The 23,607-nt window shown below is 34.0% G+C and overlaps 1 long non-coding RNA gene across 1 annotated transcript; it reads right to left on the bottom strand.

The window, feature by feature from the left end:
• Window positions 1–671: 671 nt before the first annotated feature.
• LOC116422434 lies at window positions 672–22,294 on the bottom strand. The gene is made up of 3 exons (XR_004233069.1): window positions 22,119–22,294; window positions 1,861–1,924; window positions 672–833 (listed from the first exon to the last, which is right to left on the bottom strand). It is a non-coding gene; the product is annotated as an uncharacterized LOC116422434 (long non-coding RNA).
• Between the last annotated feature and the right edge of the window lie 1,313 nt (window positions 22,295–23,607).

Below are 23,607 nucleotides of genomic sequence, written 5' to 3'. Positions count from 1 at the left end.
GGAATCAATTTATACCTGGCATGGAAACTAAGAGGATAACATTTCTTGAGCAAAATTTTTTCCATATTGGTTCCAGCGATTTATGTGTCATTAGTAACATCTGTGACAAAAACATCAGTTAAAGCAAGCCAGGAAAAAGAAAGAAAGAGAGAAAAAAAAAGCCATTTTGGCTAACCTATTTTATTACTTCATCTCCAGGGTTTGCCCTGTGCTGTTTTCCAGTAACATGAAGTAAGAAAGGGAGCTGGCCTAGGACGTACATGAAAAATGTTCATGCTTTGGCTGTAACTTGGAGTTTAATACAGGCATTCAGGTACTCTGTCCTCAGCAGAAGGAAAGGTGATTTATTGTATTACTTCCTTCATAAAAGCAGGTTGACTAAACAAAACTGTTTGTCTAGTTCAATCTACCTAGATTTATTTGCAAATGCTAAAGATGTGGCAAGAAATTGTTCCTGGATCAGATGTAAAGAATATCTAACTAATTCTATCAAAATAATAATTGCATGTCTGTCACATAAGTTAGGGAGTTGAACCATTATAAAAATTTTGGGAAATTTTGAGAGCCTTGCATTTATTTTTTTCTCTTTTAAGACAAATTAGTCCTTAATTGTTAACACCTGATGAGAATCTAGACTAGTAGTCTATATTTTGACAAAATATACATCTCCCTCACCCATGAATGACTGGATGTTTTCTTTGAAAATGTTATTTCAGACTTGACCTTTTCATGGTATCAACATTTATCCTTCAAGAAATCCTATCTTTCTTCAGGACTCTCACAAGACAGCCAACAGATAGTACTTTCAACATCTTGAATCAATAAGGTTCAATCTGCAAAGAGATTAAAAAAATACATTATCAACTGACTTCCCCATTTCAGGGGCCTGGGCCTAATAATGTGAACCTGTTGAATGCTGGGTCAATCATTGTCATAATTGTTTGATAGTCTATTGTTTTTCACATTTCCCAAAACAGAATTAATCCCTCAGAATTTCCCAGGAGAAGGGGGCAACAATGATAATTATGAAATAGTTAAGGGCTATAGATGGGTCTGTTGTCACTCATCATATATGAGAAACCCACAAAAATTTCTTCATTTGTTTACATTCAAGTTAAAGGGGAGTAACTATTCATACTAGAAGGAGGAGGAAAAGTCTTCTATTCCCTTACTTGACTGTGATGGTGGCAATGGTGATATTTATTCTAAAATTTATATCTCCCCTAGTGTTCCACTTAGAAAAGGAACTTAATGAACATGTATTTAATAAAAAGAGAATGGTCAATGTCAGTGGTTTGCTTGTTGATAAGAATTTTTTTTTTTTACTATCTGTTATGTACGATCCAAAACTTCTGATAAAAACTGAAGATTTAACCATGTTCATTTCCAACAAAATCTGAATATGAGAGCAGTGGTTTCAAGGTGAAGAAGTCATAACTATTACTACAAAAAACAGAGGGGTAGTATTATAATCTGAAATAACTATCAGAACTGCCACAGGAAAACTTGACTAACTCGAAAGATTACAGATCTTGTCAAGATTAACAAATTTGCCAAGAATATTAAACTACAAGAAATTTGCTAATGTTGGACCTAATTGAAAGTTATCTTGAAGCTTTATGTCTATAGGGGAAAAAAAACCCTTACCTCCCAACCTACAAATAATACTTTGAACTACATTCTATAATTAAGGAATTTCCATCCACATTATAACATGCAATCAAGATGCTATGCTGGTTAGAATCAAAGCCATAGATAAATGCTGATATTTTAATCTGTTATATTTCAAAGAACATTGTTTTTGTCTATTGTTTGTCAAAATTGTGAAGCTTACCAATTTTCTTTCTTTGGAATACTTACTAGTAATGATAGTCAGACATAGAGGAAATGGTGAAAGAAATCTTAGCTACTCAGAGCCAGACATCTGAAAGGGCAATTATAATAAGTCAGATCCAAGTTTTGACTTATGCATGTTTGTAATTGTAGTTTTTAACATCTACAAATTTAAATAGCATCTTCTACAAAATTTTTCCTCTGAGTAATACCTATGTACAGCCCTTGTGTTTTGAATCTTGTGTGTAGAGAATTGTTCCAGTTAGTAAACCTGTCTTTCACAGGGAAACATTTTTACAAGTAACAATGCTTCTAAAACAAAACAAAATAAAAAAAACTACCTTTGGGGAAAAAATAGTTGAAATAAGAATGCATTGCTCTGGGTTTATTTTTCCTTACTTCTCTACTATGATTTTAAAAATAATATTTCTGAATGTTAGTCTGAATATAAGATAGTCCCACACTTAATACTTTTACATCCTTCTCTTTTTCTTTTTAATAAGGTAAGGAATAAGGGAAGCTACAAGTTGTTTAGGATATATATAATTAGTATTCAGGTTGTCCACAAATAAAGTAAAACTATGGTGTGTCAAACCAAGAGATGATGGAAATTTCATCTTCTTTCTAAGAGCTACCTCTCCATGACCAAGCTGGAAGGTTTGGATGTTATGTTTGAAAAATAGAACATATCCCTTCGAGAAGACTTGTACAGCTACAGAATTAAGTTATGAAGATATTTTCTCTTATTTCTAAAGAAATTTAATATTGGCAGAATGCTTTTAATCCATTATCTCACTTTTAAGAATCACAGAATTTTGAAGTTTGAAGAGATCTCAGTAATCAACTAACAATCCATACAAGAAAGGACTCCCCCATATAAAATACTTGACAATGTTGTGGACTAGGTACATCACTTCCCTCAATTGTGGAAGATGAGAAGAATACTCTATGGACCCTATAAGAATGAAACACAGTTATCCCTTCCATGTTGTGACTTTCCTCATTGCAGTTTCATGGGTTCATAAAAATTAAATGAGGATTTTAAGAGTTTTGCATAAAATGCAGATGCCAAGTGAAGGCTAGCAAAAGACACAAAAATTTTAGAAACTTGGAAATGCATAAAATATATAGAGATTGTATACTATCAAACAAAATTTTACAATAGGATACAGTACACAGTAAAATAAAAGAAAAATAAAAAAAAATTCTGACTTCTTTTCTGTTACAAAGGGAGGGCCAAAAAATGTTAAGGAATATTCCAGATTTTAGGGGTGCCAAGCCCCTCACCTCTGTAATGTGGAAGGGAAACGTGTAAATTGTTTTTTTCTAATGCCACAAGATAATCGTATATGGGCAAGATGAAATTTGGATTTCTTGTTGGGAAAAAAGGTAAGAGGGCTATTTAAATTGTCCATTCTCTAGTTTATCAGAGATAGTAAAGACTTACCAGAGTAGTAGGTTTAAAAATTGGATGGGACATTAGATATTATGTAGCCCAGCCTCCTCATTTTGCAAATGAGAAAGAGAAATAATTTCACTCAAATCAAACAGATAAATAAAAGAGGATTTGTAGCCAGGATCACTGACACCAAATCTAATGTTGAAACAACACTATTCCATGCAACTTTGCATTCATTCATATACCTTGAGATGGTTAGTTGTGCAGAGATCATGTCTCCAACAAAAATGCAGAACAAGAATGCAGTTATTTTAACATATTTTTTTCTAGCCTAACATATTCAAAACTAGAAAAAATACAATATCTAAAGTAATTAAAACTATATAAATATGATAATAAGGCAGAAAAAAATCCCTTTTAATTTACTTCCACAATCCAGCAACTCTAGCTTTCTTGCTCATCCTCAAACTTGATAGTCTAATCTTCTATTTTCTAATGCCTTTCTTTTGGCTGTCCCTTATCCTTGGAATGTGCTTGCTCTTCACATCTTCCTCCTATCTGGCATCCCTGATTCTTTCAAATCTAAGCTCAAATATTACCTTTTGCAACAGGCCTTTCTCTTGCCCTCACCCTCCTTACCAGTTGTGCCTTTGCTTTGAGATTGCCTCCGATTAACTCTGTATGTAGTTGGTACCTATTTAACTGTTGTCTTCAATTAGAAAATGGGATTCTGATGGGAAAGAACCATATTTTTGCCTTTTCTTGTATCATCAGTACTTAATGTCTGTGGCTAGATTTGAACTCAGGCCTTTTGACTTCAGATAATATATAGACTCCAAAATCTGAAAAGTTTTAGAAAAAAATTATTAGGCTATTTGGTAGAGGAGGGCAAAGTAGAAAGGGACAGGTTGCTTTTTCCAAATTCTTTAAGATTTACATTATATATGATTTTGAAAAAAGGATTTCCTCATAACAACCCTAGGTATCCTACTATACAATTCAGCACTTTTGCTTAGAAGACAGCCTGAAATCAAAATAGATTGAAATTGTTACGAATAATTGTTACCCAACTGAAGCTTAAGGTAGATCCCTCAGGAGTTCCCATGTATAGTAACCCCAAACAAAAATGCTTTGTGTAGATTCTGGATCTGAGAGAAATAGAAATACTTTGCAGCCATCTCTGTTATTCCTAGAGAGTTACTGGGGGACAACCTTTAATCACAGTTGGATTTATACATTATAATAATTTTTTCCCAAACAGTATAATAACTCATTTCCTCCCACAAGATCCAAGACTATTTATGAATACCTGGCACATAGTAAGTGTTTTTTGATGACAGAAATAGTGAACAAAGGAAATTACTTTTGAGGAAACAAAGGGATGCATGAATTCATATTCACTTCTAGCATTCTCTAGGAACTGCAAAAACAGCCTGACAAGCTTGTGTTTCAGGATCTTGCAGTGGTTTTATGTTCAGTTTCTTCCAGGTCTTGAGGAAGACATTGATCCTTCCCTGACATGGGACAGAAAAAGGCTGCAGTTGCGAGCAAGAGAGATGGCATTTTATTTTTGAAAGTTGGTTGTTAAACATTTGTCAATACACCACTGTTCCCATATAATACTTCTATATCTGTATATTGAAAATCATGCGGAACTCATTTTTCTCCATTATGGTTGTCAATCAGTCTTAACTAGGCTCTACTGGGGGAGGTATTAGCTGGTCTACACCTTTCCTTTCCAACACATAGCAGATCACTGCCTGCCTATTAGACAGCACCTATCAGCCATTAGGGAGGAGCTAAAATGCAATGTCCTATCCTCTTTTGTTGATTTGGAGCTGAATTGTCTTTATCTCACTAAGAAAGTAATTAATAGAGATTAGCACCATCTTGTATCCCTTGCTCTAGAGATCAGTCCAGTAACTTATTGTTGCCTTAACATATTTCTAAAAATAAAATCTTAATTCTTTTTTTTTCTTTTTAATCAGGGCAAAAAAGCTGAACAAATAAATTTCCTTTCAATATTTACTTTTGCACTTAGTATTCCCGATCCTTAGAACTGACTTCTTCACCCAATGTCTTTTAGAAATCATAGTTTATGTTGAAGCTCAGATCAAGGGCCAAGTGAGTTATTTTTCTGATTCCCCCAGATGCTAGTGGTCACAAATCACCTTTTGTCTACTCTGTTCATATTCTCTATAGCACACAATAGATACATAATAAAGGCCTGTGATTGATTGATTTTTCACAAAATAAAAATAAATCAAGCATTACATTTTCAAACACTTTAAAGAAAGGTAAATAAGAACAATTATCAAGTTAAGAACAAGTAAGAAAACCTATTTTCTTTTGTATTTCTTGAGCAGAATAAGATTATTGCTTTAAAATACCCATTAACAATTAAAAGAATGAAAAACAAAAAAGAATCATCAAAGGAAAAATAAAGAAAAGAAAGGATTGAGCAAGTCCTACAAATAGTATAGAAATATATTAATATTATGGAACATCATTACACTATACAAAGTGACAAATGTATCAGGTCAACTTACAACTGGTTGGTATGAACAGTCAGAAAATGAAGAAAGAAAATGTAAACTTGGAAAAAGGTCTCCAGTAGCATAACCCCAGGGACTGTAGTGCTTGTTAAGCAATGTTTTTTTTTCCCCCTGAAAAACTAGGTTAAAGTTACTTCAGATTGTCAGAAGACACAAATGAGAGGGGGCAAGTTGACAAATTAAATAAGAAGTAGGTAGATAGAGTATTGAGTCTGGAGTTGGAAAGATCTCATGAGGTTCAATCAGGAGTTAGATATTTTGGGCAAATCGCTTACTTTTTTTGCCTTATATTCCTCACCTGTAATGGAGCTAATAGCACCTACTTGCCAGGTTTGTTAGGAGGATAAAATAAGATTGTAAAATGTTTAACACAGTGTGTGGTATATTGGAAGAGTTATAGAAATGCTAGAACTATTATTGATGACCTAATTAGGATTCAATAATATCTTGACAGCCTGCAGCACTGGACTGAATATAGTAAGGTTAATTTGATAGGAATAAGGTATAGTCTTGTAATTTGGTATAAAATTACCTTTATAGTATAAGGTGGGGAACTATGGCTAAAAAACACTTTAAAAAGACAGAAAGCACACCAATCTAGTGTGACATGGAAGAAATTCATAGAACAATATTGACTAAATCTGTTACAAGCCTGTTATCCATTCTTAACTGACTCTTACTGATGTAATCTCTTTATTATTCTCTAATTGTTTCACTCTTCCCAAATAATTACTAACAGCTGAGGTTCAAAAAGAGACCCCCCCAAAAGGTTTGGGTCATAGACCAGTGTCATGAGGTATCTCAAAAAGAAAATTGCAAGCTTGAACCATCTCCAAGTCAAGGGGCAAAGTTTATTGTAATTGTAACTTGAGGCTTAAATTCCAAAAAGATTTAGCAATGAACTAGGAGCAAAAAAGACAAATTTATAGGAAAAGACAGAGATATCTGGTTCTTCATGTCACTGATATACTAATTTTATGGCCCAGAGGTATAACTGAAGAGTGGTCTGGTATGTACTTCACTATTTGTTTCAAAAAGCCTGTTATCTCTGACCAACAGATTGTTATCTGGCAGTGAGCAAAGTTTCTAGAACTATACAATAGTATTCCTAAAGCCAGGAGACTTTAGGATTATTGACAAACAGATTGTTAGAACAATAGCACTCCTAAGGTCTGGGGGCCTCAGGATTACTGCTATATTTCTTCTACAAGCTGCATCCCCATCATTCCCCTCTCAAGAAATTGAAGCTCAAATTCATTTGGAGCAAAGGGATAAAGGTCATATCTTCTGGAGATGCTTCAGGATGATAAAGGACATAGAACTGGCCCTGCCTAATGGGGTCCAGACTGAGGAAGGGAGACATGTGACTTGATGGAGGTAGCAGCATCCAGTGCTGAGTATCAGAATCAGGTATGAAATAATATTCAGGTTGACCAAGTAGCTGGAAATTCATGGATTGGAATCTGGAATAAACAACTCTCACAAATAGATTAAAAACGTAGGGGCCAAATACGAGCCAAAAAACCCATAATAATAATAAATTAGTGGATTTAGTATGGGAATTACTAGGGACAGTAACCAGAAACCAGGAACAGAGGAAGAATTGGGAGGATAGATGAGGCTATCATGAATGTCTCACACGAAGACGTTTCCTAGGATAAATCCCAAAGAACATTTTCCCCCAAATCTTGCTTTTGTTTCCTCAAAGGAGTAGGGGCAAATGGGTGGAATAGTGGTGTTATGCACAGTGAAAGGAGTACTAAGATGGCCAAGGTAAAGCAGCATAATGTTTAAAACTGTTAAGTATAGGATAGAGAGGATGGCAGGCAGGGTGAAGATGATAATTAATCTTAAATGCCTCAGTCACAGCTGAAGTTATTTGAGAAGCGAAGGCTGGGCAAGCCAAAATGAGGCTTCTTTACCCAAATTCTGAATCTTTTCAGCCTTGCAAGGGAAGGCTTTTATCCTTGGCAAAATTGGCAAAGGTGTCCAAAACAAACAAAGAAACCAACCAACCAAACAAAAAAAAAACCCAGTTTGAAGCCCTTGAGAGGGGGCTAGTGTAAAATCTATCTGCCAGTCTTTCCCTTAATATGTCCCCCTCCCCAAGATGAACTTTAGGATGGAAGGTTTTATTTCAGCACAAACTGGGCAGGCCTGACAGACTTGTTAATTGTTTCTCCTAGCATATTTGTTTCTCTTAGCATATGATCAGTGAAAATAGGTTACACAAGGAATTGGAGAGTATTTTATTCCCAAGTGAGTAGCTTGACGTAGGTCAAAGAGAAGTTTCCACTAGCTGGCCTGTGGGATTAGAAGTTGGCCTGTTTCCCAGTTGATAAATGGTCAAAGGATATGAATAAACAATTTTCAGGTGATAAAATTAAAACCATTCATAGTTATATGAAAAAAATGCTCTAATTCACTATTGATTAAAGAAATGCAAATTAAAGCAACTCTGAGGTACCACCTCACACCTGTCAGATTGGCTAAGATGACAGGAAAAAAGAATTGATATATGTTAGAGGAGATGTTGGAAAACTGAAGCACTGATGCATTGTTGGTGGAGTTGTGAACTGAGCCAACCATTCTGGAGAGCAATTTGGAACTATAGCCAAAGGACTATCAAACTGTGTATATCCTTTGATCTACTGGTGCCATTACTGGGTCTGTATGCCAAGGAAATTATGAAAAAGGGAAAAGGACGCATATATGCAAAAATGTTTGTAGCAGTTCTTTTTGTGGTAGCAAAGAATTGGAAAAGCAGTAGTTAGCCATCAATCAGGTAATGGCTGAACAAGTTGTGGTACGTGAAGGTAATGGAATATTATTGTTCTATAAAAATGGTGAACAAGCTAATTATAGAAAAGCTTGGAAATATTTACATGAACTGATGCTGAGCAAAACAAGCAGAACCAGAAATACATTGTACACAATTAGCAGCAAGACTGTGCAATGATTAACTATGAAAAGCTTAGTTCTTCTCAGTAGTTCAATAGACTTTGGACGAAAAATGCCATTTGCATCAAGGAAAAAAACCAAGGAGACTGAATGTAAATCAGCATATGCTATGTTCACTTCTTTTTTCTGTTTTTTTTTTTATCTCTTCCATGTTTTTTCCCCTTTTTGTTCTGATTTTTCTCTCCCAACATAATTCATAAAACTATTAAAAATAAATAAACTAAAAAATGGAAAAAATAAGTTGGCTTGAAGGTGGTTAAAACCACTCAGAAGGAGAAAAGATGTACCCCCTTTCTTTAGCAAGGGCTTGTTCCTGGGAGCTATATGAGGGAGAATAGGAGTCAGGGAGTTGTGGGATTGGAGTTGCCATGGTCAGTGGCAAACAGGTAGCAGTACAGGCAACTGAATCTGCAACCTTGTTTCCCTTGGTCTGAAGTGAATCACCCTTCAGTAATCTTTTATAAAATATAGCAGAAACCTCTCTAGGTCTCCATGGACAGCTTATAGTAATTGTAGAATTTCCCCTGCATATTTAATAGAATTTTTTTTTTTTTTTTTTTTTTTTTTTGCTGTCAAAAGTCCTCTTTCTTTCCATATAGCCCCATGGCATTCAAAACATGAAAAGCATATTTGGAGTCAGTATAGTTATTCATGCTCATTCCTTTCCCCAATTCTAAAACTCTGGTGAGGGCAAAAATGCTCTGAACCTGGTGGGGAGTTAGACCCTTCAATAACTGGCCTAGGGTGAGCTTAGAGGTTTCATCAATTAGAATGGCTATGGCAGCCACTGCTCTAAGGCAGGAGGGTTATTCCAAAGATACTAAGTTTTTTTGAGATCTACAAAATCCAGTTGTTTCTTTGAGGCATGTTCAGGGAATGATAGCATTGTCTGCTTCCTTTCTTCTGTGAGCAAAGGGGAAGTGGGAATTAATTCATGACCCAAATACTTAACAGATTGATCCCCAACATGGGCTTTTAAACAAAGAAACTTAACAGACCCCGGCATTTTTATGGCAGTAGTGAGAGAAACCTCTTGCGTTGGGCTGCAGATCAAGATATTCACATATTTGAATTGTGCTCATGACTTTTACTGACCACTGCTCTAATTATAGAAATTTGCTATAAGAAGAAAAGGCAGGGACATGGTAATAATATCATCAAAACACTCCTTCAGACTTCAGCCTGAGAGTACATACATGACAGGAAAAAATATAACTATGTTGGACAACCAATCATACAGTAACAACTCCCCCTCATAGACAGATTCAGGAATAATCAGATGGAAAACAAAGAAACAGAATTGGGAAACTGAGTCAGAAGGATCCAACCTTGGGCAGAGGCTAAGGTTGTCTTCCCAGCTCTTGCCCAGGTAAGACGTCTACATATGACAGTTCAGGAAAGCAGCCCTCTGAGTAACTTATGGCATTTCTTTCAAATGGTAGGTTGCTGACTTAATGATCTATCAGGCAATCATACCCAAATTCAAAATTCAAAAGAATATCAGTTACAGTCCCAAGAGATTTTTTATCTCTAATAGAAAAGTCTATTAATCACAGATTAGGCCTACTTATATTAATTTAAAAACTTTTCCAGGGTTTACATTTATGGGAGATTTTGTTTAGCATCTTTTATATGTTTAAACTCATTCTGGTACAAAGGATCAATCGTTTTACTAGCTTATAGATTCTTAGAAAATGCATTCTTTGTTTAGGAAGTAGATATCCTAAACAGGATTCTTTTTTCAGGACTGATGACCTTGCTTACCCTTATGATTTCAAGAAAATTGACAAATGTACAAATTAAAGGGAGTTGATAGAGACCCCAGAGAAGGGTCTGAGCTTGTGTTGCCACCCCCAACTATCAGCATCTTTGGGCTGTGCAGTTTGACACCTCCCCCCAACTCTGTGAAGGTATGAAAAGGTTCTGTACACCCTCATTCTTGAAGATGAAATGATAAGGCTTTTACTTCATCTCCCTTGTTTCATATATAGTAATTACCAATTTTAGATTTAACATGATGACAATAATTCCAAGTAACTTAATTAACAATTTTGGAATTTTTCTAATAGCTAAGTATTCTTAGCTATAATTTCTTCTTAATTTTCCATCAAAGATAGAAATACCTAATTCCCTAAATTTCATTTACAAAACATTATAAAATGGGATTAACAAGGCTAAATAAACTTTCCACCTTCTTTTAGTTGCTCAGTTTATTTTTTCAGCTTTGGAAGCTCTCAGGGAGGGTTTCTATTCCCTTAAATAGTCTTCCTTTTGATTTAGGAGGAAAACTTGACAATTTATAAAATTCAGATAGAATAGAATCTATTGCAAAAATGAATAGGAGTCTCATATAATTAATTACATTACAGCTAAATAATATTATAGTATACACATATTATACATATATAAATTATATTACAGCTAAATTTCTAATTTTAATATACACACAACATTAGAAGTTATTGACTACTTATGAGATTCCCTAAATTCTAATTAAATGTTTCAGATGAATTGAATTGCCATTTGGTTGTTTTCCAGTTCACACAAACCATTTCTCTTTTGTGAGTCAGGAAAGGGTTAAATATCAATTTTTACTGACAGGGCCCTCAGAAGTCTGACTCTTGATAACTCAAAAGCAGAATTTTTGTTGCTAGAGTTTTTAAAGTAGCAGTGAACTGCTTTTCTTCTTTCCTAAAATTCCCAAACTCTTAAGTCTTCTGTTAAGGCTGTCAGTGCAAATATATTACAATTTGCATATCCTTTTAGTGAGCATTGATTAGAGTTCCTTTAAAACTGCTTTTAGATAGCTAGATAGTGCAGTGGATAGAGTACCAGCCCTGAAGACTTGAATTCCAGTCATTTAACACTTCATAGCTGTGTGACCCTAGGCAAGTCACTTAATTCCAGTTGCCTCAGGGGGAAAAAAAACTTCTTTTACTATCATGCTTCAAATAACAAGTTTTACTGAACTGAATATATTTTCTTTCTCTTCCTCTCACCCCTTCCTCTATGTATCCCTGTTACATCAGGGAACAGGGAAAAATGAGAAAAAGACTCTTTCTTCCATGCACTATCCTCCTATTCCTGGAAAGAAGGCCAGTTATAACTTTAATTTAGTTGAATTTACTTCCAAATTATTTTACTTACCCACACAAATTATTAATCTCAAAAGTGGCATTTTTTCTTGGTCATAACTAAAAACCCATGTAAAGTTTTCAAATATGAAGCAATCATAACCAATAAAGCAGTTAACATTCATCTAGCATTTGTTTTGTGCTAAGAACTTTTGTAATCATGTGATCTTCTGAACAATAATCATTATTTCTCTTTACAAATCAGAAAGCTGGGCAGAGATAAAATAATTTGCCATAAATCACATACCTAATACACATCTGCAATTGAAACAGAGAATGATGGGTTTACCAAATACAGAGCCTGATTGGCTTTCTTGAATAGCACTACCTTGCTTGGTGCTATCAGGAGCAGCTGGATTCTTTTCAGGCAGCTGCTGGACAGAACCTGCTGAAGGCTTGGCTGACTGATGCCAGGATCTCCCTTTGATGGTAGTTTCAAGTGTCAGGGTTTAGAAAATGCTGACCATGGGGCCTTACTCCCATTCCATCCTTATTCTCCCAAGCTTGGTTGGCAAGTTGTTTGGGTTACATTTTATAGGGTATCCACTGCTGTTGTAGCTTCTCCCATTTCCACAGGTGAGACAGGATTTGAGTTTTGGTACAGTTGTTTAGTATCCTCTTAATCTGATCTGAGATGAGAGGTGTTAGCAAAGAGAGGAACTTGGTCTATATCTATCTTGTTAATGATCCCAACTTAGATGCACTCAGAATTCTGGGAAGTATAGCCTGTTAAGGGATCAGAGTTGTAGAGAAGGTCCCTTAATACCTTCTAGGGTGCTTTCTCAACACAGCAGAAGGGGACTCTGGATGAGATAGGTGTCAAGGAAGGAAAAGATGCTTGCTATTTACCTAATTTTTCTTTTTCTTTTTTTCACTCCCTTCATTCAGAATGGGTAAATTCCTAGAATTATCCCCAGTATCTTGGGAGTTTCTTTTTCTTTCAATCTTAAAATGAATAAATTGGCAATAAAATAATTGCCAAACTCGTTAATTCCTGCATCCAAAATCTTGAGAATATGCTAAAATGCATTTTAACAATTCTATAATTTTAATTAGCTAACTATAATTCTGTAGTCCCCTGCTTGGCCAGAGCTGGTGTCCACAGGAAAAAGTCAGGCTTTTTCTCCTTTTGTGGTAGGAGTCAAGGATGTTAAGAGATTTTTTTCAGCATTCTAACTACATCATAGAAGGTTTTTTATTGTTGTTGTTCCTTACTGATTGCATCTTAAATCTTTTCAGGTAGCAAAATCTAGCTCATACAACAAACATGACAGAGACATTCTGTACAGAGACACAGACATAGACAAAATGTCCTGGAAGACTGTCCTATCTTTGTCAAAAACCATAAAATTTCTCTTCTGACATGAAAAAGATGCCACCCCAGAGAGGGTAAAAAAGTGTCAAAGTTTAGTTTGGAAAGTATTACAAGACTTTCCAAGTCTGAGTATCCCCAGTCAAGCAAAATCTGCTGAGAGTAAATCTCAAGATGATCCAGACAAACCTTCTCCCAATTGCTTGGGGTGTCCCAGCTGTAAGATTGAATGAGAAAAGAATGCAAGGATCCAAGAAAGAGATAAATCCAGGGAAGGCCAGATTCTCCCCATACAGGACCACTAAACGCTGAGGTTCAAAAGGAGACTCTAAACAGATAGGATTTCATTTTGTTATCACGAGGTGTCTCAAAAGAATTTGCAGGCTTGAACCCATCTCCAAGTCAAAGGGCAAAGTTTATTGTAACTGTAATACCAATTGAAACTTAAGTTCTAAAGCATTTGACAAAAGAACAAACCTCAAACCCTAAAGACACTAAAGGCAAAACATCTCCCAGTGAAACCTCAGAAAGAGATATAAATTAGTTTCCATCTCACAAGGCTCTGTGAAAGAATTGAAAAGGGATCTCAAAAGAGAGTTAGAAGAAAAATGGGGAAAGGAAATGAGAGCTCTGCAAAAGGAAACAAATTATCTGAAGAAAATCGCTCCTTAAACAATAGTTTTGACAAAGTATAAAATGAAATTTTCTTCCTTGAGATCAACACCAGATAAAATAAAAAAGAAAAAAAAAAAGAAAAAAGTTAAGGAGGTAAAAATAATTTTAGAAAATTGAATTGAGACAGAAAGGAATATACTTTTTTACTTGGTGGTACATGGAACCCACACACAAATTGACCTGGTATTAGGGCTTAAAAATCTCAAAATCAAATTCAGAAAGGCTGAAATAGTAAATTTTCTCTTTTTTGAGAAAGTTCCTTTAAACTGCTTTTAGATAGCTAGATAGTGCAGTGGATAGAGTACCAGCCCTGAAGACTGGATCGAGTACCAGCCAGTTGGATCATGACACAATATGGGACCAGGGAAAAGTAGAGAAATATTATTTGGAAACTAAATAAATCATTTTGAACCTAAAGAATGAGTAGGTAAAACAACAAATCATAAACACAATCAATAATTTCATTCAAGTGAATGACAATAATAAGACAACATACCAAAATTTATGAGATGCAATCAGAGCAGTAATTAGGGGAAATGTTATTTACATCTCTAGATGCTTACTTGCATGAAACAGAGAAAGAGAAGATCAATAAACTGGACATGCAACTAAAAAACTAGAAAAAGAACAAATTAAAAACCCCAACTAAATACTAAATTTGAAATTCTGAAAATAAAAGGGGAGATTAATAAAATGAAAGTAAGACAACTATTGAACTAATAAAACTAATTGTTTTTATGAAAAAAACTAACAAAATAAACTTTTAGTTAATTTAATTAGAAAAAGGAAAGAAGAAAATCAAATCACTAGTATCAAAGTGAAAAGGATGAATTTTCCACCATTGAAGAGGAAATTGGAGCTATAATTAAGAGTTATTTTGACCAAATGTATGCCAGTAAATCTGAAAATCTAAATGTAATAGATGAATACCTACTAGATTAACAGAAGAGGAAATAAATTACTTATGTAGTCCTATTTAGAAAAAAAGAAATTGAACAAACTATTAATCACTTCCCTAAGAAAAACTCTCCAGGGCCAGATGAATTCACAAGTGAATTTTAAGAACATTTAATTTCAATACTATGCAAATTATTAGGAAAAATAGGGAAAGAAGAAATTCTAACAAATTCCTTTTATGACACAGATATTGTGCTGATACATAAATCAGGTAAGTTCCAAACAGAAAAAAATATTGTAGATCAATTTCCCAAATGACTACTGATTCAAAAAATCTTAAATTAAATATTATCAAAGTGATTACAGCAAGTTATCACATGACCACGTAAGATTCATACAAGGAATGCAGGGTTGGTTCAATATTAGGAAAATATTAGCACAATTTATTATAGCAATAACCAAACTAAAAGAATCATAATTATCTCAATAGATGCAGAGAAGGCATTTGACAAAATCTGATACTAATTCCTATTGAAAAAATCTGAAGAGTATAGAAATAAATGGAGTTTTCCTTAAAATGACCCATAAGCATTTATTTAAAACTATCAGCAAGCATCATCTGTGTGAGGATAGACTAGAACTATTTCCAGTGGAACTGAGGGTGAGACAGGGTTGCCTACTATCACCATTACTATTAAATATTGTATTAAAAATGTCAGCTTTAACAAAGAGTAGGAGAAGAAAAAGAAATTGAAGGAATTGTAGTAGGTAATGAAGAAACCAAATTATCTCTCTTTGCAGATGATATGATATATTTAGAGAATCCTAGAGAATCAATTAAAAACTACTAGAAACAATTCACAACTTTGACAGGGCTGCAGGATACAGGGTAAATCCACAGAAATCATTAGCATTTTTATGTATTGACAACAAAGTTCAGCAGCAAAAGATACAAAAAGAAATTCCATTAAAATTACTTTGAATAATGTAAAGTATTTCAGAGTCTGAAATTTCGGAGTCAAGAAAAAGTGAGGAACTATATGAACACAATTACAAAACACTTTCCACACAAATAAAGTTATATCTAATCAATTGGAAGAATGTCATGTGCTCATAGGCAGACCTAGATAATAGAATAAAAATGACAGTTCAACCTACGTCGATCTGCTTGTTCAATACCATACCAATCAAATTCCCAAGAAATTATTTTACTGAACAAAGTTTATCTGAAGGAAGAGGGGGTCTGAAGTTTCAAAGAAATTAATGAAAAAAAATGTGAATGAAGATACCCTAGCTATAGTAGACCTAAAGCTATATTATAAAGCAGTGATCATCAAAACTATTTGGCACTGAATAAGAAATAGAATGGGCTCACAAGACCGAACAGTCAATGACTATAGTGATCTGGTATTTGATAAACCCCCAAATCTCAGTTTTTTGGAGAACTCATTATTTGACGAGAATTGCTGGGAGGATTATAGATTAGCAAGGCAGAAAACAGGTATTGATTTACAGCTAACATCCTATACCAAGATAAGGTCAAAATGGATTCATGATATAGACATAAAGGATAATACTATAAGCAAGTTAGAACAACAAAGGACAGTTCATCTCTCAGATCTGTGGAGAAGGAAGGAATTTGTGGCCAAAGAAAAACTAGAGTACATTATGGAAAGAAAATGGATAATTTGGATTATATTAAATTAAAAAGTTTTTATACAAACAAAACCAATGCAGATAAGATTATAAAGGAAGCAATAACCTGGAAAAAAATTACATCCAAAGGTTCTGATAAAGGCCTTATTTCTAAAATATATAGAGAATCAACACAAATTTATAAGAATACAATGTATCCAACTGATAAATGGTCAAATGATATGAACAGCCAATTTTCAGATGAAGAAATTAAAACCATTTCTAGTCATATGAAAAAAAGTGCTCTATATCACTATTGATCAGAGAAATGCAAATTAAGAAAATTCTGAGGTACCGCTACATATCTCTCAGATTAGCTAAGATACAGGAAAAAATAAAGATGAATATTGACGAGGATCTGGGAATACTGGGACACTAATACACTATTTGTGGAGTTGTGAACTGATCCAACCATTCTGGAGAGAAGCTTGAAACTATGTCCAAAGAGTAATCAAATTGTACATACCTTGATCCAACAGTGTGTCTAATGGGTCTGTATCCCAAAGGTATCATGAAAAAAAAGAAAAAGATCCATGTGTGCAAAAATGTTTGTAGCAGGCATTTTTGTATTGGCAAGAAATTGGGAACTGAATGGCTACCCATTAGTTGGAGAATGGCTGCTATTTTTAATTATACAAAGATATAGTTCATTTGGGCCCAGATAATTTCATTCATCCATAGTGCTCAGAATTCTTAATTTCCTATTAGCCATTTTTATTGTCTTTTGTACAGAGAGGTTGTTTTGATACAGAAAGCAGGAGCTAAATAAGAATTAAAGAGTTTTCTCTTTTTCTTTTTTCACTCTTTTTTGAGTATTGTCATACTCATTCCAAATGGATCTTTCTTGATTCTCTCTTCACCAAAAATTTGTTTCAAAAAATCTTCGGCTTTTTTCTTGTCTTAAGCATAGCCTATATTAGCCTTAGCTTTAAAAAAAAAAGCATTAGTGTTTCTAACTCAATTCTTGCAGGACTATGATATATTCTTCTTTTCATCCTCCAATAACTAACCATCTCTCTAATATGCGATTTAAAAGGTGTTGTGTTTTTTTTTTTAAATTCCCCATCTATACACATTGGTCTTCTTAGATAATTGTATCTTCACATCAGAATTAGATCTCTTTGTGTTATCAGAATTTAATTCTTGTAAACATGCTATTCCTATCTGGGTTGACCTCTTTTATGAAATTTTGTTTTATGACATTATCCATCCTTGCTTACCAAGTTGGACTTCCAGGAATTTGTAAGGAGCAAATACTAAATTGCTGTAATTCTCCCATATTCACTTCCAAACAACCATAAAATGGTGCCCCTAAATAAATCCTGGAATAGCAGAAGCAGCCAAAAATGAGGTGAAACAGTCTTTTAATTCAAGATACTTGGAAGATCAGCAGAAATAGTCTGTCTTATTCTGGTCAAAGGGAATGCAATCCAAGACAGGAAACATCCCAGTAAGCCAACAGAAAGTACTGCCTTGTCAAAACAGAGGGAGATCCTGAGTCTCAGTGTAGTGTAGCAGACAAACTCCACCAACACATGGTTCAACATAGACATGTAAATGGGGAGATTCCAGCTCCAAGATCCACCTTGTGTGACAACATAATTCTCTGCAAGCAGTCATTCTCCAGCAAACAGATCTTCCCATGCTTTGGTATAGTCCAGAAATCCCTCACTGGGACCCAACACATGTCTGACACCACCACTAGGATTCTAATTCAGCACCAGATAAGCTGCCAGATCCCTATAATCTCCAGGAGAGCCAGCCTCCATCCCTCTGCCCACACACATCTCTTCAGTTTAGCACCAGACAAAAGGGTCTCCCGTGGACTTCAAGGCAACACCAGTGTGCCACCAGGTAAACTGGCAGAGCCTGCAGCTGAAGTGGAAAAGCACCCCAAATGGGACCATGAGAAACATAATCTTGAATCTTTTTAGTTAGAAATTTATTACTAGTTCTTCACTCCCTAATGCAGATAGTATTTTTAACAAACCAGATGTACTGTCCTGAGAGTCCTGAGACCTTGACAACTTGATGCTGCTTGAAATGCTGCTTGCTGATGCCTGAGAATGACCCCCTTAGAGTGATAACTTTTTTTTGCCTCCTGTTTAGAATAGAAATTTCTTTATTATGAGAAATGTATCAAGAAACATTTTGATGTCTCTCTCTTCTTTCTATAAATATAGGGCCCTGAGGCCACTCATTACTGACCCCTCCAGTCTTGGTGTTGGGGTTCAGTCTTTAGCTAGCAATAAACACTCTTAAAACTTCATTATTTTGGCTGCCCTGTTTTTCTCTCGCCTGGGCACTTCACAGCCACTGGTACAAAAAGCCTGAGGTAGTACTCCTTCCACTCTAGGAGCAGAGCTCAAATTTAAAAGAAAGAAAAAAGGAAAAAAAACCCAACAATAACAAAAAGAATCTGATCACAGAAAGTTATTACGTTTTAGGGAAGACCAAGACACAGACTGAAAAGAGAGCAATAATGTCAAAACACCTATGGACAAATCTACAAAATAATATGGAAAATGGTCTTAAGTCCAAAAAGAACTCATGGAAGAACTCAAAAAGAACATAAAATTATATGAGAGGTAGAAGAAAAATGGAAAAAGATATAAAAGTGATACAAGAGAATGATGAAAAAAAGAATCAACAACTTGGAAAACTGCTTAAAAAAGTAGAATTGGTCAAATGGAAAAGGAAATACAAAAATCCACTAAACAAGACAACTCCTTAAAGAGTATGATTAGTCAAATAGAAAAACAATTATAAAACCTAACTGGAAAAAAAAGGTTCTTTAAAGTTAGGAATTAGACCAGTGGAAGCTAATGAGTCTATGAGACATCAAGAATTAAACAAATTTAAAAAAAATGAAAAACTAGTAGAAAATGTAAAATACTTCATGGGAAAAACAGCTTACTTAGAAAATAGATCTAAGAAAGATAATGTCAGAATCATTAAGCTATCTGAAAGCCATAATAAAAAGGAAGACCTGGAAAGCACCTTTTGAGAAATTATCAAGGAAAACTGCCTTGATATTCTGGAAACAGAGCAAAATAGGCATTGAAAAAAATCCACCAGTTACCTCAGGAAAGAAATCCCCAAATAAAAAGTTATAGCCAAATTTCAGAATGATCAAGTCAAACAAACTAATAGTGCAAGTGACCTTAAGGAAACACTTTAGATATCAGAGGGTCACAATCAGAATTACACAGAACTTAACAGATGAAACATTAAAAGATTAGAGATTATACAAGATGATATTCTGGAAGGCAAAGGAATTAGGACTATAACCAAGAATCACACCTGCTGACAAAATTAAGCATACTGCTCTAAGGGGGGGGGAAATGGTCATTCAGTGAAACAGAAGGATTTTGAACTTTCATAAAGAGAAGAACAGAAATTGACATACATACATACATTCATAAATAAATAAATAAACTGATCTTCAATATCAAGGCCAAAGAAAATCTAAAAAAGGAAAAGAATACATAAGGGATTCAATAAGGGATGAACTGTTTACATACCTACAAAGGAAGACAATACTTGTAATTCTTTAAAATTGAACTAATATATTTACATATATAGCTAGAAAGAATATACATAGACAGACATTAGGTATAAAGTGAATTTCAGGGAATGATATTTAAAGAATTAATGAAGAGATGAGAAAGATTACACTAGATACAGAAGGGGATAGCTAGAATGGGGTAAATTATTTCACATAAAGAGGTGTGAAAAAATTACTACAGCAGAAAGAAAGATGGGAGGGTGGGTAATGGGCATCCAAATGCCCATTTATGATGGTCACAAAGTGATCTTGAACCTTATTTCCATCAGTGTTAGCTTAAAGAAAGAATAATATACAAAATCAGTTGAATATATGATTTTTTTGTTTTATCAGACAGGGAAGTAGGAGAAGAGGAGATTAAATAAAAGGATTGGAGCAAGAAACTGACAAAAGGCAAGGCAGACCTACAGAAGTGGCAAACAGAAACAAAATATTGTTGCAAAGGGAGAGAGTGAAAGGAAAGAAAGTACAGACAGGAAAAATAGAATGGAAGGAAACACACAACTAGTAATAACTATTGAATGTGAATGGTATGAACTCACCCATAAAAAAGAAATGAATAACAGAGTTGTTCAAAAACCCAAATCCTACAATATGTTGTTTGCAAAAAACACAGTTGAAGCAGAGAGACGTTCACAGAATAAAAATGTGAGGGACTAAAGCAGTATCTACTATGTTTCAGCTGAAGTTAAAAAAAAAAAAAAGGCAGGGATAGCAATCCTGATCTCAGACAAACTAAAAGCAATTAACAGAGATAAAGAAGATAATTACAAATTTGTTTAAAAAAATAGACAATGAAGTAATACCATTACTAAAATACATTTGCATTAAGTGGTATAACATCTAAATTCTTGAAGGAGTAGTTAAGTGAGTTATAGATTCATGACCAAACACGAGTTAGAGAGCATTATTAAATGTAAAGTAGATAATTTTTATTATATTAAGTTAAAAAGCTTTGCACAAATAAAATTAATATAATCAAGATTAAAAATAAAGAGGAAAGCTGAGAAACAATCTTTAGAGGAAGTGCCTCTGAAAAAGGCCTCATTTCTAAAAATATATAGAGAATGGTCAAAGAAATTCAGTTTTCGAATGAAGAAATCAAAGCCATCTATAGGCATATGATGAAGTATTTTAATTCACTCTTCATTAAAGAAAAGCATATTAAAACCACTCTGAGGCATTACCTCTCAACAAACAGATTGGCTAATATGACAAAAAAAAGTTTTTGTTTGTTTTTTGCAAGAGGGGATACTGGAAAACTGAGACACTCATGCATTATTGGTGGGATTGTAAACTGTTCTAATTATTCTGGAGAGCAATTTGGAACAAGGCTCAATGGGCATCCGAACTGTACATTCCCTTTGATCCAGCAATACCATTACTAGGTCTGCTTTTTCCAAAGAGATCATAAGAGAAAAGGACCTAAGTGTGATGACAAACTATGAATGCTTTAGCTCTTCTCAGCAACACAATGATCCAAAACAAGTATAAATGACTCCAAAAGGAAAATGCCATCCACATCCAGATGATGATGGACTCTGAATACAAATCAAAGCCTACTTTTTCACTTTATTTTTTCATGTTTTTCTTTCTTTTGATTAGTTTCTTGTTTCATAACTGTGACTAACATAGAAATATATTTTACATGATAGTACATGTATAATCTATATCAAATTATTTACCATTTTAGAAAGAGAGAAAAGGGAAGGAGAAAAATTTGGAACTCAAAATTATGTAAAAATGAATGCTGAAAATTGTTTTGACATACAATTGGGGAAAAATAAAATGCTATTAAAAACAAATGTTAAAATGATTTTTGAAGAGAAAAATTTCCCTCATAGTATAGTGAAATACTCAGGCCAAGGAAGCAATAAAGAATCATTATCTAACAGAGTCAGAAACATGGAACTTATGATCAAGGATAAAAAATATGTATTTAGTGGGGAATAGCTGATTCTTAATTAAAAGAAATGCTATAGAGCTGGATACAGACAAAGGTTGCCCTGATTTTCAAAAAGGGGAGGGACCATACATTGATCATGTAATTGGAGAAAAAATAAATTAAAAAAAGAAGAAATCTGCTTACCTAGTATGCCCTGTTTCCCTCTCCTTCTATATTCCATATCTTAAGTTATAGTAGTTCCTCATAATGCTCCAATCACTTCTTCAACAGCCAACTCTTCCTTGTTGATAAGAGTCACATGGAGAATAGACGTTAGTTCTTTTACCTTTTGAAAGATGAAATTACCAATGAGGCAAATCAAGACATTATAAGTAGCTTTTTTTTTGTTACAGCTAGCTCCTGTGTATAGTTGAAGTTTGCTTATTTGAAGCCCCTATATTCATTTTGTTCCAAAGTCTTCTAAAGATATATATATATATATATATATATATATATATACTCTCATTCATTCTTATACCTCTGCCTCTTATCCACATAAATATCATGAGAAACTTGTCATTCTGAAAATTGAAATGTAAAATATCTAACCAGAGCATTCCCTTGCCTAGTTTGTCTAATAACAGTAGCAGCATTGGAAACAAGTATAGCCTGGCATGATTCATACTAAATTAATATGCCTTGGTTTATAGCAAACACCTGTTTCCTTTTATAAATACTCATAAATGATCTTTTCAGTAATATGATTTAGCTTTACTAAGAATCTAAATCAAGCTCGTAACTTAAAATTTGAAATATCTGCCTTCCTTCCCTTTTTGAAAATCAGGGCAACCTTTGTCTATATACAGCCCTGTAGCATTTCTTTTAATTAAGAATCATCTATTCCCCACTAACTACATATTTTTTATCCTTGATCATAAGTTCCATGTTTCTGACTCTGTTAGATAATGATTCTTTATTGCTTCCTTGGCCTGAGTATTTCACTATACTATGAGGGAAATTTTTCTCTTCAATTTCTTGTGGTAAATAACTGCTGCCAAATATACTTTTGCCAAAATACATAAATTATGGAGGTAAAACTATGTTTTATTATTATACTTAAGCACAGATTTGGACTTCAAAGAAAACCCAAACAATTATGAGGATTCTGACAAGGTTTTTTATAAGTTAAAATTACAATAGAGTTACAGAAAATAATTCATTTACATACTGAAATCTTTTATACTATTCACTTGTCAGAGAAGTTCAAGAGAAGATAGATTCCTAACTCTATACTTCCTTTAATATCATAAAAGTTGAACAAAGTTTGTTAAAGAGTAATAATCTTACATATGCCCTACAAAGACAAATTTTGTCAAACAAATTCTAGGTGAGTAAAGCTATGTCAAGTTACACATTAAACTACTTTAATGTAGACTCACAATTTGGCTGATTGAGAAGGAAGATTTACATATTGTCAAAGAGTCAGGGATAGCTGAAGTTCTTCCTATGGCTTCTTATTTAAGGAATGTTTAAGGTTTCTTAAGTAAAATTTCACATCCTATCACACAGATTTTGGTCAAGCAAGCTTAATATTAAGAGAAACTTTGAGTGAAATAAAAACTACAGAAGGAATATCCTTAACTTCTGAAAAAGAAAAAGAAAATAAAAATTCCCAAAACAAAAATTCCCAATT

Source organism: Sarcophilus harrisii, chromosome 3 (genome assembly GCF_902635505.1).
Source record: "Sarcophilus harrisii chromosome 3, mSarHar1.11, whole genome shotgun sequence".
NCBI lineage: Eukaryota > Metazoa > Chordata > Mammalia > Dasyuromorphia > Dasyuridae > Sarcophilus > Sarcophilus harrisii.
Note: the sequence above shows the minus strand (reverse complement) of the source record. Positions and strands in the feature narration are given on the sequence as shown.